This window comes from Aethalodelphis obliquidens, unplaced genomic scaffold (assembly GCF_003676395.1).
Source record: "Aethalodelphis obliquidens isolate GAN/ISIS:26980383/991018 unplaced genomic scaffold, ASM367639v1 scaffold1, whole genome shotgun sequence".
NCBI lineage: Eukaryota > Metazoa > Chordata > Mammalia > Artiodactyla > Delphinidae > Aethalodelphis > Aethalodelphis obliquidens.
The window spans coordinates 27,613,728-27,633,350 of NW_020837945.1; positions in this window are offsets into that span (position 1 = coordinate 27,613,728).

Genomic DNA, 19,623 nt, shown 5'->3' on the forward strand with positions numbered 1-19,623 from the left:
GTAAGACAGAAACACAATTCCACTAAAAAAATAAATAAAAAGAGAGACAGCAAAAAAATATGTCACAGATGAAGGAGCAGGGTAAAAACCTACAAGACCAAATAAAGGAAGAGGAAATAGGCAATCTACCTCAAAAAGAATTCACAGCAATAATAGTAAAGATGATCCAGAACCTCAGAAATAGAAAGGAAGAATGGATTAAGAAAACACAAGAAATGTTTAACAAAGATCTAGAAGAAGTAAAGAACAAACGAACAGAGAGGAACAGCACAATAACTGAAATGAAAACTACACTAGAGGGAATAAATAACAGAATAACTGAGGCAGAATAACGAAGAAGTGAGCTGGAAGACAATATGGTGGAAATAACAGCCAAGGAGCAGAATAAAGAAAAAAGAATGAAAAGACTTGAAGACAATATCAGAGACCTCTGGGAAAACACTAAATGCACCAACATTCGAATTATAGGGGTCTCAGAAGAAGAGAAAAAGAAAGGGTCTGAGAAAATATTTGAAGAGATTATAGTTGAAAACTTCCTTAACATGGGAAACGAAGTAGTCACCAAAGTCCAGGAAGCACAGAGGGTCCCATACAGGATAAACCCTAGGAAAAACACACCAAGACACATATTACTCAAACTAACAAAAATTAAATTCAAAGAAAAAATATTAAAAGCAGCAAGGGAAAAGCAAAAAATAACATACAAAGGAATCCCCATAAGGTTACCAGCAGATTTTTCAGTGGAAACTCTGTAGGCTAGAAGGGAGTGGCAGGATATACTTCAAGTGATGAAAGAGAAAAACATACAACCAAGATTACTCTACTCAGCAAGGATATCATTCAGATTCTATGGAAAAGTCAAAAGCTTTTCAGACAAACAAAAGCTAAGAGAATTCAGCACCACCAAAGCAGCTTTACAACAAAGGCTGAAGAAATTTCTCTAAGCGGAAAACACAAGAAAAGAAAAAGACCCACAAAAACAAACCCAAAACAATTAAGAAAATGGTAATAGGAACATACATATCGATAATAACCTTGAATGTAAATGGATTAAATGCCCAACTAAAGGACACAGACTGGCTGAATGGATACAAAAACAAGACCCATATATATGATGTGTGCAAGAGACCCACTTCAGACCTAGGGACACATACAGACTGAAAGTGAAGGGATGGAAAAAGATATTCCATGCAAATGGAAATCAAAAGAAAGTCAGAGTAGTAATACTCATATCAGATAAAATAGACTTTAAAATAAAGACAGTTACAAGAGAGAAGGAGGGGCACTATGTAATGATCAAAGGATCAATCCAAGAAGAAGATATAACAATTATAAATGTTTATGCACCCAACATAAGAGCACCTCAATACATAAGGAAAATGCTAACAACCATGAAAGGAGAAATCTACAGTAACACAATAATAGTAGGAGACTTTAACACGACACTTACACCAATGTCATTCTTCACAGAATTATAACAAAAAATCTTACAATTAGTATGGAAACACAAAAGACCCTGAATAGCCAAAGCAATCTTGAGAAAGAAAAGTGGAGTTGGAGGAATAAGGCTCCCCGACTTCAAACTATACCACAAAGCTACAGTAATCAAGACAGTATGGGGCTGGCATGAAAACACAAATATAGATTAATGGTACAGGATAAAATGCCCAGAGATAAACCCATGCACATATGGGCACCTAGTTTATGACTAGGTGGTAAGAACATACAATGGAGAAAAGACAGCCTCCTCAATAAGTGGTGCAGGGGAAACTGGACAGCTACAGGTAAAAGAATGAAATTAGAACACTACCTAACACCATACACAAAAATAAACTCCAGATGGATTAAAGACCTAAATGTAAGACCAGACACTATAAAATTTTAGGGAAAACACAGGGAAAACGTATGTCAAACAATTTGACATAAAACACAGCAAGACCTTTTGTGAACCACTTCCTAGAGTAATAGAAATAAAAAGAAAAATAAACAAATGGGACTTAATTAAACTTAAAAGCCTTTGCACAGCAAAGGAAACCATAAACAAGATGAAAAGAGAGCCGTCAGAATGGGAGAAAATATTCGCAAATGAAACAACAGACGAAGGATTAATCTCCAAAATACACAAACAGCTCATGCAGCTCAATATCAAATAAACAAACAATCCAGTTAAAATATGGGTGGAAGACGTAAATAGACATTTCACCAAGGAAGACATCCAGATGGACAAGAGACACACGAAAAGATGCTCAACATCACTAATTATTAGAGAAATGAAAATCAAAACTACAATGAGGTATCACCTCACTCCAGTCAGAATGGCCATTATCAAAAAAGCTAGAAAAAATAAATGCTGGAAATGGTGTGGTGAAAAGGGAACCCTCCTCTACTGTTGGTGGGAATGTAAATTTATACAACCACTATGGAAAACAGTATGGAGGTTCCTTAAAAAGCTAAAAATAGTTACCATATGACCCAGCAATCTCACTACTGGGCATATACCCTGAGAAAACCATAATTCAAAAAGACACATGTACCACAATGTTCACTGCAGCACTATTTACAATAGCCAGGACATGGAACCAACATAAATGTCCATTGACAGATGAATGGATAAAGAAGATGTGGCCCATATATACAGTGGAATATTATCAGCCATAAAAAGAAACAAAATTGCTTTATTTTAGTGAGGTGGATGGACATAGAGTCTGTCATACAGAGTGAAGTAAGTCAGGAGAGAAATAAATACTGTATGCTAACGCATACATATGAATCTTAAAAAAAAAATGGTACTGATGAATCTAGTTACAGGGCAGGAATAAAGAGATAGACAGAGAATGGACTTGATGACATGGGGTGGGAGGGCAAAGCTGGGGTGAAGTGAAAGTAGCATCGACATATATAGACTACTGAATGTAAAACAGTTGGCTGGTGGGAAACAGCAGCATAGCACAGGGAGATCGGCTCGGTGCTCTGCAATGACCTAGAGGTGTGGGATAGGGAGGGTGGGAGGGAGGCTCAAGAGGAAGGGGATATGGGGACATGTGTCTGCATATGGCTGATTTGCTTTTTTGTGCAACAGAAACCAGTACGGTATTGTGAAGCAATTATACTCCAATAAAGTTCTATTTAAAATAATAATAATAAAAAAAGAAATATCTAACTATTTGTTACATGTAAGGGTTCCATACAAAAAAAATGCCATATCATAAGGATTTTCTTTTTACTTCATATTTTCTCTTTGTTGAGCAAACACTGAAGTTTTTGTAGTCACTACCAAGATACGTTTTAAGAGAGATGTAACAATACAGTGGTTGGATGACAGTATGGCCAGTAGAAAAAAACACCCATAACCCTCAGACCCCAGAATGGTGCACAGCAAAATGGGGAGATAAAGTTAACATTTACCAGCATAGTATCATAAACTAATAATGACTAAACTTACAACTCTCCTCTCTTTCTGATGAGGTACACACTGTAATGAAATGACCTCATATCAGACCTGGTAGGATGGAATTGTCTATTGATTTAAGAAAAGTAGCTGATGAAAATTTAATTTAGCTAACTTTAGTAAATAGGTATATAAAAGCATATCCAAAATGTTGTCATCTGAAACTTTAAACTTTTAATATACAGCATGCACTTAATTATTCTGGTGATTGGTGATGCCTATTTTATAGATGTGTTTCCAGAATATTGTTTTAACCTCTGTAATTCTGAAAAAGAGTTTCCAGGTTGGCATTCAAGAACAACATGTTCACAATCACCCCACAACAAAGTCATCATCATCATCAACATTATTGACATCATCCTAGCTGTAACAAATAAACTATAACCAGGAGCCACCATTTTTAATCTCACCTTTACCTTAAGTCATGGCTATGGTGTCCTCCTGCCATGTAAGGTTGGCCTCTTAAGAAATAATATCCAAAATTAGATATAACTGACAGTAAAATTCAGCTAAGACTTTAAAAAATTATGTCATAAAAGTAATTTAACTTTAAGAATATGAGAATACAATGAAAGAAACAATTTATATATTTTTTATTTTATATTGCTTATTGAAAAGAAAAATGTTATATTGAAGCCTCTTCCTCTATGACTTATTCAGTATCCTTGAACACTATCATTGCTAGTCTACTATTGTAAAATATCTTCCATTAGAAAATAAGCAACTACTATGGATTTGAACATATAAAAATACTAGCAGTAGAATAAATTTACTTGTAGTACTGAGGAAAAAATGGAATGGTGTAACTAAAGAGGAAAAAAACATATAGAGATTCACTTACACTCAGTCATAAGCAATACATAATAGGTGGAAAATCACCGTTGCCAAAAGAACTGAATGTCCTGTGGCCATAAGAAATTTTATTGAGCTGCATTTTTAAGCAAAGCCTTCAGGCAAAATATGTACCCAGGAGGCATGTTCCAATTGTGATGGATACTTGGGTAGTGACTATAATGACAGGTGTTTGGAGAAAGACTACAGTTATAATCCAAAGCATAACAGACACCTGTGAAAATTGGTCTTATTAATCCTATATGAATATACAGATCACACTTCCCACTCAAACCATGCCCATCATTACAAAAATGAGAGAATAACAGAATATACTTATTATAAGGGGCTAGAATATAGCTGTGTTGTACATAGTTTAAACATTAATAAGAATTAATCTGTGTTAAGGGAACTGATGGGCAAGAAAGAGTCAACCAAGAATATATAGATGCAGGATCAACTGAAGCATAGCAATGACTAAAACACAGAATAATGAAAGAGTTAAAAAACAGGCACCACAAAGGAACCAATATTCTGTTGACTCAGAGATATACATGGAAAAGTAGCATCTATTTGAGAAAACAGATAAAAAGTCAGTATCTTTATACATAGAGAATCCTAAAGATGCTACCAGAAAACTACTAGGGCTAATCATTAATTAGGTAAAGTAGCAGGATACAAAATTAATGCACAGAAATCTCTTGCATTCCAATACACTAATGATGAAAAATCATAAAGTCAAATTAAGAAAACACTCCCATTTCCCATTGCAAGAAAAAGAATAAAATACCTAGGAATAAACCTACCTAAGGGGACAAAAGACCTCTATGCAGAAAATTATAAGACACTGATGAAATAAATTTAAAATGCTACAAACAGATGAAGAGATATACCATGTTCTTTGATTGGAAGAATCAACATTGTGAAAATGACTATACTACCCAAAGCAATCTACAGATTCAATGCAATAACTATCAAACTACCAGTGGCATTTTTCACAGAACTAGAACAAAAAAATTTCACAATTTGTATGGAAACACAAAAAACCCCGAAAAGCCAAAGCAATCTTGAGAAAGACAAATGGAGCTGGAGGAATCAGCCTCCCTGACTTCAGACTATACTACAAAGCTACAGTAATCAAGACAGTATGGTACTGGCACAAAAACAGAAATATAGATCAATGGAACAGGATAGAAAGCCCAGAGATAAACCCACACACATATGGTCACCTTATCTTTGATGAAGGAGGCAAGAATATACAGTGGAGAAAAGACAGGCTCTTCAACAAGTGGTGCTGGGAAAACTGGACAGCTACATGTAAAAGAATGAAATTAGAACACTTCTTAACACCATACGCAAAAAAAAACTCAAAATGGATTAAAGACCTAAATGTAAGGCCAGACACTATAAAACTCTTTGAGGAAAACATAAGCAGAACACTCTATGACGTAAATCACAGCAAGATCCTTTTTGACCCACCTCTTAGAGAAATGGAAATAAAAACAAATATAAACAAATGGGACCTAATGAAACTTCAAAGCTTTTGCACAGCAAAGGAAACCATAAACAAGACCAAAAGACAACCCTCAGAATGGGAGAAAATATTTGCAAAGGAAGCAACTGACAAAGGATTAATCTCCAAAATTTACAAGCAGCTCATGCAGCTCAATATCCAAAAAACAAACAATCCAATCCAAAAATGGGCAGAAAACCTAAATAGACATTTCTCCAAAGAAGATATACAGATTGCCAAGAAACACATGAAAGAATGCTCAACATCATTAATCATTAGAGAAATGCAAATCAAAACTACAATGAGATATCATCTCACACCAGTCAGAATGGCCATCATCAAAAAATGTACCAACAATGAATGCTGGAGAGGGTGTGGAGAAAAGGAACCCTCTTGCACTGTTGGTGGGAATGTAAATTGATAGAGCCACTATGGAGAACAGTATGGAGGTTCCTTAAAAAAATAAAAATAGAACTACGATACGACCCAGCAATCCCACTACTGGGCATATACCCTGAGAAAACCATAATTCAAAAAGAGTCGTATACCACAATGTTCATTGCAGCTCTATTTACAATAGCCAGGACATGGAAGCAACTTAAGTGTCCATTGACAGATGAATGGATAAAGAAGATGTGGCACATATATACAATGGAATATTACTCAGCCATAAAAAGAAACGAAATTGAGTTATTTGTAATGAGGTGGATGGACCTAGAGTCTGTCATACAGAGTGAAGTAAGTCAGAAAGAGAAAAACAAATACCGTATGCTAACAGATATACATGGAATCTAAACACACAAACAAACAAAAAGTGGTCATGAAGAACCTAGGGGCAAGACGGGAATAAAGACGCAGACCTACTAGAGAGTGGACTTGAGGACACGGGGAGGGGGAAGGGTAAGCTGGGACAAAGTGAGAGAGTGGCATGGACATATATACACTACCAAATGTAAAATAGATAGCTAGTGGGAATCAGCCACATAGCACAGGGAGATCAGCTTTGTGCTTTGTGACCACCTAGAAGGGTGGGATAGGGAGGGCAGGAGGGAGGGAGATGCAAGAGGGAAGAGATAGAGATATGGAGATATATGTATATGTATAACTGATTCACTTTGTTATAAAGCAGAAACTAACACCACTGTAAAGCAATTACACTCCAATAAAGATGTTAAAAAGAAAAAAGTCCATGTAGTATTCCCTATGTGTAGGTCTTTTCAACTTCTTAATGGTGTCATTTAAAGGTCGATTAATTTTTTCAAGTCCAAGTTACAAATTATGCTTTTGATATAATATTTAGGAAATATTTGCTTAATCTAATGTAATGAAGATTTTCTCTTGTGTTTTATTCTAGAAGTGTCATTGTTTTCCCTATTGCATTTAGGTCTATGGTCCAGCACTACTTATTGAGAAGACCAGACTTTCCTCGTTGGATTACCTTGGCACATTTGTCAAAAATCAATTGGTGGGCTTCCCTAGTGGTGCAGTGGTTGAGAATCCACCTGCTAATGCAGGGGACATAGGTTTGATTCCTGGTCCAGGAAGATCCCATATGCCACGGAGCAAGTAAGCCCATGCACCACAGCTACTGAGTCTGCGCTCTAGAGCCCGTGAGCCACAACTACTGAGCCCGTATGTCACAACTACTGAAGCCCGCATGCCTAGAGCCTGCGCAACAAGACAAGCCACTGCAATGAGAAGCCCGCGCACCACAACAAAGAGTAGCCCCCACTCACCGCAACCAGAGAAAGCCCACATGCAGTGACAAAGACCCAATGCAGCAAAACAATTAATTAATTAATTAATTTAAAAAATTCAATTGGCAAAGACTTAATATTGTTAAGAAGACAATACTCCAAAAATTGATATACATATTCAACACAATCTTTATCAACATCCCAGTTGTTTTATTTTTTTTTTTGAAATTTGACAAGCGGATCATAAAATTACATATAACTGAAAGGAATCCAGAATATCCAAAACAATTCTGAGAACAGAGAACAAAGTTGGAGGAATCACACTTCCCAGTTCTAATACTTACTACAAAACTGCTGCAATCAACAGTCTGGTACTGGCTTAAGGATAGACACTTAGATCAATGGAATAGAATTGAGAGCCCAGAAATAAACCCTTACATTTATGGTCCATTGATTTTCAAAAACGGTGCCAAGACATTCAATGGAGAAAAAAGAGTCTTTACAATAAATGGTTCTGAAAAATCTGGATAGCCACATGCAAAAAAAAAAAAAAAAAAGAGAGAAAAAAAGGGAATTTGGAACCCTTTCTTATGCCATAAATAAAAATTAACTCAAAATGATTATGGACCTAAATGTTAGAGCTAAACTATAAAGCTCTTTGAAAAAAAATATAGAGTAAATTTTCATGACCTTGATAATGCAAAGACTTCAGAGATATGACACCAAAGCACAAGAGATAGAAGAAGTATTAGATAAATTGAGCTTCATCAAAAATAAAAACTATTTCTGCTGTGAACTATATCATTAAAAGCACAAAAAGATAATCCACAAATGGGAGAAAATAATTGGAAATAATATATCTGATAAAGGAAATGGATACAAAATATGTAAAGAACTGTTACAACTCAATAATAAAAGGACAAATAACCCAAGTTTTAAAAATGGGCAAAGGGTTTCTCATATATGGCTTTTATTATGTTGAGGTAGAATCCCTCTATGCCCACTTTCTGGAGAGTTGTTATCATAAATCGGTGTTGAATTTTGTCAAAAACTTTTTCTGCATCCATTGAGATGATCATATGGTTTTTCTCCTTCAGTTTATTAATATGGTGTATCACGTTGACTGATTTGCATATATTGAGAATCCTTGCATTCCTGGGATAAACCCCACTAGATCATGGTGTATGAACCTTTTAATGTGCTATTGTATTCTGTTTGCTCGTATTTTGTTGAGGATTTTTGCATCTATGTTCATCAGTGATATTGGTCTGAAGTTTTCTTTTTTTGTGACATCTTTGTCTGGTTTTGGTATCAGGGTGATGGTGGTTTCATAGAATGAGTTTGGAAGTATTCCTCCCTCTGCTGTATTTTGGAAGAGTTTGAGAAGGATAGGTGTTAGCTCTTCTCTAAAAGTTTGATAGAATTCTCCTGTGAATCCATCTGGCCCTGGGCTTTTGCTTGTTGGAAGTTTTTTGTTTTTTGGGGTTTTTTTTTGCGGTACATGGGCCTCTCACTGTTGTGGCCTCTCCCGTTGTGGAGCACAGGCTCCGGAAGTGCAGGCTCAGCAGCCATGGCTCATGGGCCTAGCAGCTCTGCGGCATGTGGGATCTTCCCGGACCAGGGCACAAACCCGTGTCCCCTGCATCGGCAGGTGGACTCTCAACCACTGCGCCACCAGGGAAGCCCTGTTGGAAGATTTTTAATCACTGTTCCAATTTCATTGCTTGTGATTGGTTTGTTCCTATTTTCTATTTCTTCTTGGATCAGTCTTGGAAGGTTGTACTTTTCTAACAATTTGTCCATTTCCTCCAGATAGTCCATTTTATTGGCCTATAGCTGCTTGTAGTAGTCTCTCATGATCCTTTGTATTTCCCTGGCATCAGTTGTTACTTCTCCTTTTTCATTTCCAATTCTGTTGATTTGAGTCTTCTCCCCTTTTTTTTCCTGATGAGTCTGGCTACATAATTCTCAATAGTGAAAAACTGAAAGCATTTCCTCGAAGATCAGGAAGAAGACAAGAGTGCCCAACCATAGCACTATTATTCAACATACTTTAGGAATTTTAGCCATGGCAATCAGAGAAGAAAAAGAAATAAAAGGTATCCAAATTGGAATAGAAGTAAAACCATCACTGTTTGGAGATGACATGGTACTATACATAGAAAATCCTAAAGATATCACCAGAAAACTACTAGAGCTAATCAATGAATTTGGTAAAGTAGCAGGACACAAAATTAATGCACAGAAATCCCTTGCATTCCTATACACTAATGATGAAAAATCTGAAAGTGAAATTAAGGAAACACTCCCATTTACCACTGCAACAAAAAGAATAAAATACCTAGGAATAAACCTACCTAAGGGGGCAAAAGACCTGTATGCAGAAAACTATGACACTGATGAAAGGAATCAAAGACGATACAAACAGATGGAAAGATATACCATTTTCTTGGTTTGGAATAATCAACATTGTGAAAATGACTATACTACCCAAAGCAATCTACAGATTCAATGCAATCCCTATGAAATTACCAATGACATTTTTCACAGAACTGGAACAAAAAATTTTACAATTTGTATGAAAACACAAAAGACCCCGAATAACCAAAGCAAACTTGAGAAAGAAAAATGGAGCTGGAGGAATCAGGCTCCTGGACTTTAGATTATACTACAAAGCTACAGTAATCAAGACAGTATGGTGCTGGCACAAAAAGAGAAATATAGATCAATGGAACAGGATAGAAAGCCCAGAGATAAACCCACACATATATGGTCACCTTATCTTTGATGAAGGAGGCAAGAATATACAATGGAGAAAAGACAGCATCTTCAATAAGTGGTGCTGGGAAAACTGGACAGCTACATGTAAAAGAAAGAAATTAGAGCACTTCCTAACACCATACACAATGATAAACTCCAAATGGATTAAAGACCTAAATGTAAGGCCAGACACTATAAAATTCTTAGAGGAAAACATAGGGAGAACACTCTATTACACAAATCACAGCAAGATCCTTTTTGACCCACCTCCTAGAGAAATGGAAATAAAAACAAAAATAAACAAAGGGGACCTAATGAAACTTAAAAGCTTTTGCACAGCAAAGGAAACCATGAACAAGACGAAAAGACAACCCTCAGAATGGGAGAAAATATTTGCAAACGAAGCAACTGACAGAGGGTTAATCCCCAAAATATACAAGCAGATCATGCAGCTCAATATGAAAAAAGCAAACAACCTAATCGAAAATTGGGCAGAAGGCCTAAATAGACATTTCTCCAAAGAAGACATACAGATTGCCAACAAACACATGAAAAGATGCTCAACATCATTAATCATTTGAGAAAAGCATGTCAAAACCACAATGAGGTATCACCTCACACCGGTCAGAATGGCCATCATGAAAAAGCTACAAATAATAAATGCTGGAGAGGGTGTGGAGAAAAGGGAACTCTCCTGCAGTGTTGGTAGGAATGTAAATTGATACAGCCACTATGGAGAACAGTATGGAGGTTCCTTAAAAAAATAAAAATAGAACTACCATATGACCTAGCAATCCCACTACTGAGCATATACCATAAGATAACCATAATTCAAAAAGATAAATGTACCACAATATTCATAGCAGCACTATTTACAATAGCCAGGACATGGAAGCAACCTAAATGTCCATTGACAGATGAATGGATAAAGAAGATGTGGCACATATATACAATGGAATATTACTCAGCCATAAAAAGGAATGAAATTGAGTTATTTGTAATGAGGTGGATGGACCTAGAGTCTGTCATACAGAGTGAAGTAAGTCAGAAAGTGAAAAACAAATACTGTATGCTAATACACCAATATGGAATCTAAAAAAACGATACTGATGAGCCTAGGGGCAGGCAGTAATAAAGACACAGATGTAAAGAATGGACTTGAGGACATGGGCAGGGGGAAGGGAAAGCTGGGATGAAGTGAGAGAGTAGCATTGACATATACACTGCCAAATGTAAAATGGATGGCTAGTGGTAAGCAGCCACATAGCACAGGGAGATCAGCTCAATGCTTTGTGATGACCTAGAGGAGTGGGATAAGGAGAGTGGTAGGGAGGTTCAAGAGGGAGAGAATATGGGGATATATGTATACATATAGTTGATTCACTTTGTTATACAGCAGAAACTAAGACACCATTGTAAAGCAAAATACTCCAATAAAAATATTTAAAAAAATAATAATAAAATAAAAAATAAATTTTAAGAAATAAACCAGAACAATGAATAGAAGAAAAAGAATGGGCGAAGGATCTGAAGACATTTCTTCAAAGAAGATACACAAATGACCAGTAAGCACATGAAAAGATGCTCATTAGGAACATGCAAATAAAAACCATAATGAGATATTACTTCACATCCATTAGGATAGCTGTTATGAAAAAAGACAGATAACAAGCATTGGTAAAGATGTGGAGAAATTGGCATCCTCATACATTGCTCATCAAAATGTAAAATGGTACAGCTACTTTGGAAAACTGTTTGGCAGTTCCTCAAAATATTAAACATAGAGGTACCATGAGACCCATTAATTCCACTCCTAAGAATATATCCAAGAGAAATGAAAAGATATGTCCACACAAACAGTTGCACACCAATGTTCATAGCAGAATCATTACTGGTAACCAAAATGTAGAAACAACTCAAGTTTCCATCAAATGATGAATAGATAAATAAATACGATATATCCATACCATGGAATATTATTCTGCCAACTGATTTTTTGCAAAGATGCAAAAACAATTCAATGGAGGAGGACTTTTCAACAAATAGTTCTAGAACAATAAGACATCCAAGGTAAAATAATTCGAACCTCAAACCTGAACTTTATGTCTTGTACCAAAATTAAGTTAGAATGGCTCACAAACTTAAATGTAAAATTATAAAACTTTTGGGAAAAGAACACAGGAGAAAATCTTTAGAATCTAGGGGTAGACAAAGAATTCTAAGACATGATACCGAAAGCATGATGCATAAATATAGAAACTGATAAATTAGACCACATCAAAATTAAACACTTTTTGTGTGTTCAAACACCTTTATGAAAAGACATGCTACAGATTGAGCCCAAATATGTGCAAAACACATATCCAGCGAAGGATTAATAGGTAGGATCTATAAAGAACTCTCAAACAACAGTAATAAAACAATCCAATTAGAATATGGACAAAAGACCTGAACAGACATTTCACTGAAGAGCATATACAGACAGCAAATAAGACATAACGATGTTCAGCATCATTAGCAATTAGGGAAATGCAAATTCAAACCAAAATGAGATATGACTACTTACCTATCAGAATGGCTAAAGTTAAAAATATTGGCAACATCAAATGCTCATAAGGATCTGGGAAACAATCACCCAGACATTGCTGGTAGGCATATAAATAATACAGCCACTCATTAAAACAATTTGGCAGTGTTCTTATGAAACTAACCATGTAACTACCATACAACTTAGAAATTGCACCTTTGGGCATTTATCTGAATGAAGTGTAGAGCACAAAGTTCAATGTGAGGAATGATGCCGAGACAGAGGCTGCTTGTTGTCAGCCCTCCCCAATCTACATTTCTTGTTTAACTTCAGTTCAGCCTGAATATTTTTATTTGAATGAGTTGGACAAAAATATAGATATGGGGGAGTGGGCAGGAAGAAAAGTGAGTTTTACTTTGGATTGTGCAGTGAATTTAATAAATGTCTGTTTTCCACAGCACTTATATTCTAATACTTTGGTAAAATATTATATAAGAAATAAGTCCGACAGAGAAAGACAAATAGTGTATTTTTCACTTACACGTGGAATCTAAAAAATAAAACAAAGGAATAAATATAACAAAACAGAAACAGCCTCACAGATACAGAGAACAAACTAGTGGTTACCAAAGGGGAGAGGTGGGGAAGAGGAAAGACAAGGGTAGGAGATTAGGAGATACAAGCGACTAGACAAAATAAGTGAGGTATAAGGATGTAATGTACAAAACAGGGAATATGGTTAATATTTTAAAATAACTTTATATGGAGTATAATCTATAAAAATATCAAGTCCCTGTGTTATATATCTAAAATTACTATAATATTGTAAGTCAACTATACTTCGATAATTAAATATTACGCATGGAAAAAATTAAATTGCAAAGTACCATGAATGTGTACAGAGATGTTGTTCTCTGTAAAAGCAATACTTTTTGCTTGAATTGTATTAAACATGCCTAAGTTCAAAGTTACAGGACTTCAATTGTAAAGGATACCGCACATGAGTGTTTAGTTATTGAGATTTTCTAGCGTGTTAGTAAAACATAATTTTATTAAATACTACAATGGTATGGTATATTATACTCTTATCAGCAGTGATTTTATTAGGCAAACATATTTGAATTGTATTTTTCTGGAAAAGAAATCACTTGGGACAAAATTGCTGCTTTCTATATTGCCACCCAAAAGTGAGAGACCCCCCCCCCCCCAGTTCTAAAATCCAATAGACAAGTTTATGGGAAGTGACTCATTTTTGGTTGAGACAACATTTTTTTCCCTTTGATGATTCTTAGTTTATCTTTTGTCAAAGCTTCAGTTTCAGAATAACATACATTTCTTTCACAAGTCCTTGTAGTGTTCATTCTAAATAAGTCAATTCTGTCAACTCATTCTGATTTTTATTGGTTTTCTAAAACAATTCCCTAACAATACAGTTTTAGAGTTGAAAGGGATTGTGGAGGAATTTTAATACACTCTCACATTGTATTTATGGAGACACCATTTTTATCAATAGTTCAGACAGTGGAAAATGGGGTAACCACTAATCACCCGCTTATCCATTAGTTAACTCCCTCACCTATGTAGCTATTTATTAATTACGTGTGATCATTTCATGGACTGTCACCACATCCTGAGTGCCCGTAAGAGACACATTAATTCACATTCTTTTCTCTCACTACCCTTTGCAAACTGCTCATATGAAGCTGATGATCCTTTTATGTTTGATAAAAATCCACAAGATTTGCCCACCTTTGAACACTTGAAATAGAAGGAGTTACTTTCAAGAAGTGTGTTTTCAAAGGCAGCAGGAAGGGAAGGGCTGAGCAGCAGCCTGGTGAGCAAACGGTAAGAGTTCCGCTGTCATCTCGACCCCGGTGACCCCTTCACTTCACTTCCCTCAGCTGCAATAACACAGAGAGCCGCATTACCCTTGCTTACTTGAGGACATGAAAAGGAAACCATGCAACTAAAATGAGTGAAGGTCAGAACTGGCAGTGAAGTCTTGTGGAAAAAGCCGAGTTGAGAATCAGAAGACCTGGACAGTTTTCCACTAATCGAGACTATGTGACCACAAACAACTCAATGCTTTCATTTCTTTATCACAAAATGGCCATAATCACAACAACAAAAAAGGGAATGTGCAAACTTTTTAAAAATGGAATATTTCCAAAAATACATTAAAATCCAAATAAAGGGTGCATTCATTTGACGTATTATTATTATTGCCAAATAAATAACAGAATTAGGTCTGACCTCATAATTAATTTTCTTAGGTTTGAATAGGAACCAAATAGTTTTTTAGTCTATGGCAAATGTCCTTTAGTCAAGAGTTTCAACGTTTTATCCAATAGGAAAACAATTGCCAAAAAATAAATAAAAGAGCTTCTTAAGGGACATTAATTCTTGGACATCAACCTCTAAAAACAAGGTTGTGATAATACATTGAAGTGAATCAGAACTCAGTGGATTGCATTCCATCAAATGATTTTAGAAAAAGAGAAAGTGTTTATTCAGATGTGATTGGAATTTCAAGACAGACAAACATAGAACATATTTTATGCTGTGTTTCTGGTATTTAAAGTTTGTAGTAACACATTGAAAACTGTATTAAATAAACAAGAGAAGGCTTTTAAAAGATACCACTAAAACATGTAGCAAATACGTTTAAACCAAAAATACCTGTTAACTAATATTAGATAATTTCCTTTGTCATTTTTCAAACTCTAGATATTAAATGACTCTAGCAAATCAGCAGCTTAAAACACTTATCTTTATATGTGCTGGCAATTCCAACACTTAAAATCAGTAGGAGTTAAGAACACTATCTGAGGAAGCTTAGAAATGCAACGCAAATACTTTCAACCCATCTGCCTCTTTTCTTAATCAAAGACTACAAAATGCCATCTACCTATTGGCTATTCCTTATGAATAGTTTTTTGAATATTAATAATAAATGAGCAGAAACATTATCTTGTTTGATTCTCCTAACTACTTAAGGAGTTTTATTCTCCTAACTACATTAGGCTTCAACATTTTCAATATAGATGGTGCTCACGTTATATGGGTATGTTGAAAAAAATTATTTTCAGGAAGAATTTAAGTGATTTGAAGTCAAAGTATAGCTGAAAAGAAAGTGCCTGTTGGTTTTGCCCACACCATCTGAAGGCTGATATTGCAGCTCTCTTCTCCTTCCTGAGCCGTTTGCTCTTTCATAGAAAATAAAATTATGTAAAATTGCATGAAAAAGTTTGTATTGTGACTTTAAAAGGCAGGAGGGGACTGAAAACTGCTTATGGGAAGTAGAAACGATAACAGAGAATCGAAACATAGAAATCCAGAAAAAACAATTGCCATACTTAACTCACACATCATAATATTTCCTTTACCACAGTAATTATATCAACTGAAATCATAAGCTAATTTTTGCCTAATTACACCTTATGATATAAGACACAATAATAATTGAATTTATGCTGTAGTTAAATGATTACTATTCTGTCTTACACTACATCATCCAAACTATCTGAAGCACTTATTCCCAATCAATGTTAACTATATGAAAGGAAGAAAAACCCACAGCAGGCTATTCATGCAATCTACCTCCACTGAGTGAGTTAAATGGTACTTTGGAAAGTGTTTGATACAGTACCAAAGGGTTGAATACCAAAAACAGAGCTTATATCTGTGAGATGTTTCTACCATGCCATTAAATTAATAAAGACTTTAAAATAATATTTTTAAATGAAACTTTAAAGTGCATCCATTTATGAATCTGTAGAGACAAAATCATGATTATTTCCAATCAAAATTAGCTAAAGCATCTTTTCTATTATTCACTGGTGTCAAGGAAGGAAGGAAACTAATATTTCTGGCATCTTCTACTTACAGAAATTTTCAAATGCTTTCTCCTTTAGTCCTTACAACAATCTTATGAGCCAGGTTTATTATTTCTATTTTACAAATAAGGAAACAGAGACACACAAGCAATTTTCTAAGTAAATGATAGGGTAGTGATTCAAATTCATTTAGTTCATAGAAATTTTATGGCAAATACTGAGAAAGTGTGATAAAAAATTATAAAGTGGTATTTTTTTCTGTATTTTTTTCAAATTTGTGAATGATTTTCATACTACATGTCAGACCATCTAATAATGTTGAGCAGAAGATTTACAAAGCAATTAGCATATTGCAGAATCAGATCAGTGCAAGGAAGGACTAACCATTCCATATGGATAACTACCTTTTGAAATGATGTTCTAGTGATACGAGTGTAATCTAAATCTCTTTTTAACAACAGAGGCCCTTTGAGTTCTCTAGAATATTTTTAAAATTCTTTTATTTGTTGTTTTATCATATTGATAGTAACCTGAAGAAACATTAACTAATTGCTTGAGCACAAATACTGCCTTCTGGTCTTGATGCTTGCATTTCTTTATATGTAAGCTCTAGTGATATCACTTTCCTTGTACAGAATAATGAGAAAACAGAAACCAATATAATACTTAATTTATGTGATGTTTAAACTACCTGATTTTAGGACTCACTACAAAGCCACAGTAATTAAGATAGTGTTGGTGCTGAGAGTAAAAACAGATAAATAGATCAATGTAGTAGACTAGAAAGTGTACAAATAGACCTACATATATATGATGAATTGATTTTTCAAGAAAGATAACCAAGGTATTTCAATAAGAAAAAAATAGTCTTTTCAACAGACAATGCTGAAACAACTGAGTATCATTTTATGACAAACTATCATCAATGCTCACATCATACTGTCCAGAAAAATGGACTTAAAATGAATCATAGATATAAACATAAAAAGATCTCAACAAATTTAAAAGCATTTGCTCTGGGCTTCCCTGGTGGTGCAGTGGTTAAGAATCTGCCTGCCAATGCAGGGCACACAGGTTCAAGCCCTGGTCCAGAAAGATCCCACATGCCATGGAGTAACAAAGCCCGTGCACCGCAACTACTGAGCCTGCGCTCTAGAGCCCATGAGCCACAACTACTGAAGCCTGCATGCTTGGAGCCCGTGCTCTGCAACAAGAGAAGCCACTGCAGTGAGAAGCCTATGCACCACAACGAATAGTAGCCCCTGCTCACCGCAGCTAGAGAAAGCCTGTGCACAGCAACAAAGACCCAATGCAGCCAAAAAAAAAAAAAAAAAAAAAGCATTTGCTCTTAGAAAAACACCACTATGTTTTTTCTGTTTTTTGTCGTACACGGGCTTCTCACTGTTGTGGCCTCTGCCGTTGCGGAGCACAGGCTCCGGATGCAGGCTCAGCAGCCATGGCTCACGGGCCCAGCCACTCCGCGGCATGTGGGATCTTCCCAGACCGGGGCACAAACCCGTGTCCCCTGCATCAGCAGGCGGACTCTCAACCACTGTGCCACCAGGGAGGCCCAAAAAACACCACTATGAAAAGGAAAATACAAGTCACAGTCTAGGAGGAAATATCTGCAATTTACATATATAGAAAAGCACATGTATCCTGAATATATAAAGAGCTCTTACAACTCAAAAGTAAAATAAAATATTTTAAAAGGCGAGATTTTTTCATAAATACTTCATAAATAAAGATATGAGTAGCTGAATAAACACATGAAAAGATGCTAAAAATGATTAATTATCAAAGAAGTACAAATGGAAACTCCAATATCCCTACACATCCTATAAAATACAGTAAGTCCCCTACATACGAACATTCAAGTTGTGAACTTTCAAAGATGCAAATGTGCATCTGGTTCTAGCAAGGAACCAGAACCTGTGCCATCAATGTCAGGCGTGAGTGAAGTTGCAGCTTGTCCTCTGTCTCCTATAGCTGAGGATACTTCAGCTCTACCATTTCCCACCTCCTCTCCCTCCTCTGGTCAGTAACTCTTCTTGCCTGTTCACTCGATGCCAGTCCCTGTATGCCAGCTTTTGCACTGTACTTTTCAAGGTACTGTACTGTAAGATTAAAAACTTTTACTTTATTTTTTGTGTTTGTTTGTTTATATGTATTATTTGTGTGAAAAGTATTATAAACCTATTACAGTACAGTACTATATAGCCTATTGTGTTAGTTGGGTACCTAGGCTAACTTTGTTGGACTTACAAACAAATTGGACCTAAGAATGCGCTCTCAGAACAAAACTCGTTCATATGTAGGGGACTTACTGTAGGTGAAATTTAAAAGGCAGACAATATCAAGTGTTGTCAAGGAGGTAGAACAATGGAAGTCTCAAACATTGCTGGTAAAAGTGTAAAGTTGTACAGTTTTGAACTCTTTGGCAACTTCTCATAAATTTAAAATTCACTTACCATGTTAGTCAATAATAAACACAAAAAAACAGATGTTCAAAAAAGACTTCTAAATGAAAGTTTATAACAGTTTTATTGAAAATAATAGCTTGGGGGGGACCTTCAAGATGGCAGAGGAGTAAGATGAGGAGATCACCTTTCTTCCCACAAATACATCAAAAATACATCTACATGTGGAACAACTCTTACAAAACACCTACTGAATGCTGGCAGAAGACCACAGACTTCCCAAATGCAAGAAAACCCCCACGTACCTGGGTAGGGCAAAAGAAGAAAACAAAAAACAGAGACAAAAGAATAGGGATGGGACCTGTCCCTCTGGGAGGGATCTGTGAAGGAGGAAAAGCTTCCACACACTAGGAAGCCCCTTCACTGCCGGAGATGGGGGGGTGGGCATGGGGGGAGCTTCAGAGCCATGGAGGACAGCACAGCAACAGGGGTGCAGAGGGCAAAGCGGAGAGATTCCTGCACAGAGGATCGGTGCCAACCAGCACTCACCAGCCTGAGAGGCTTGTCTGCTTACCTGCCAGGGCAGGTCGG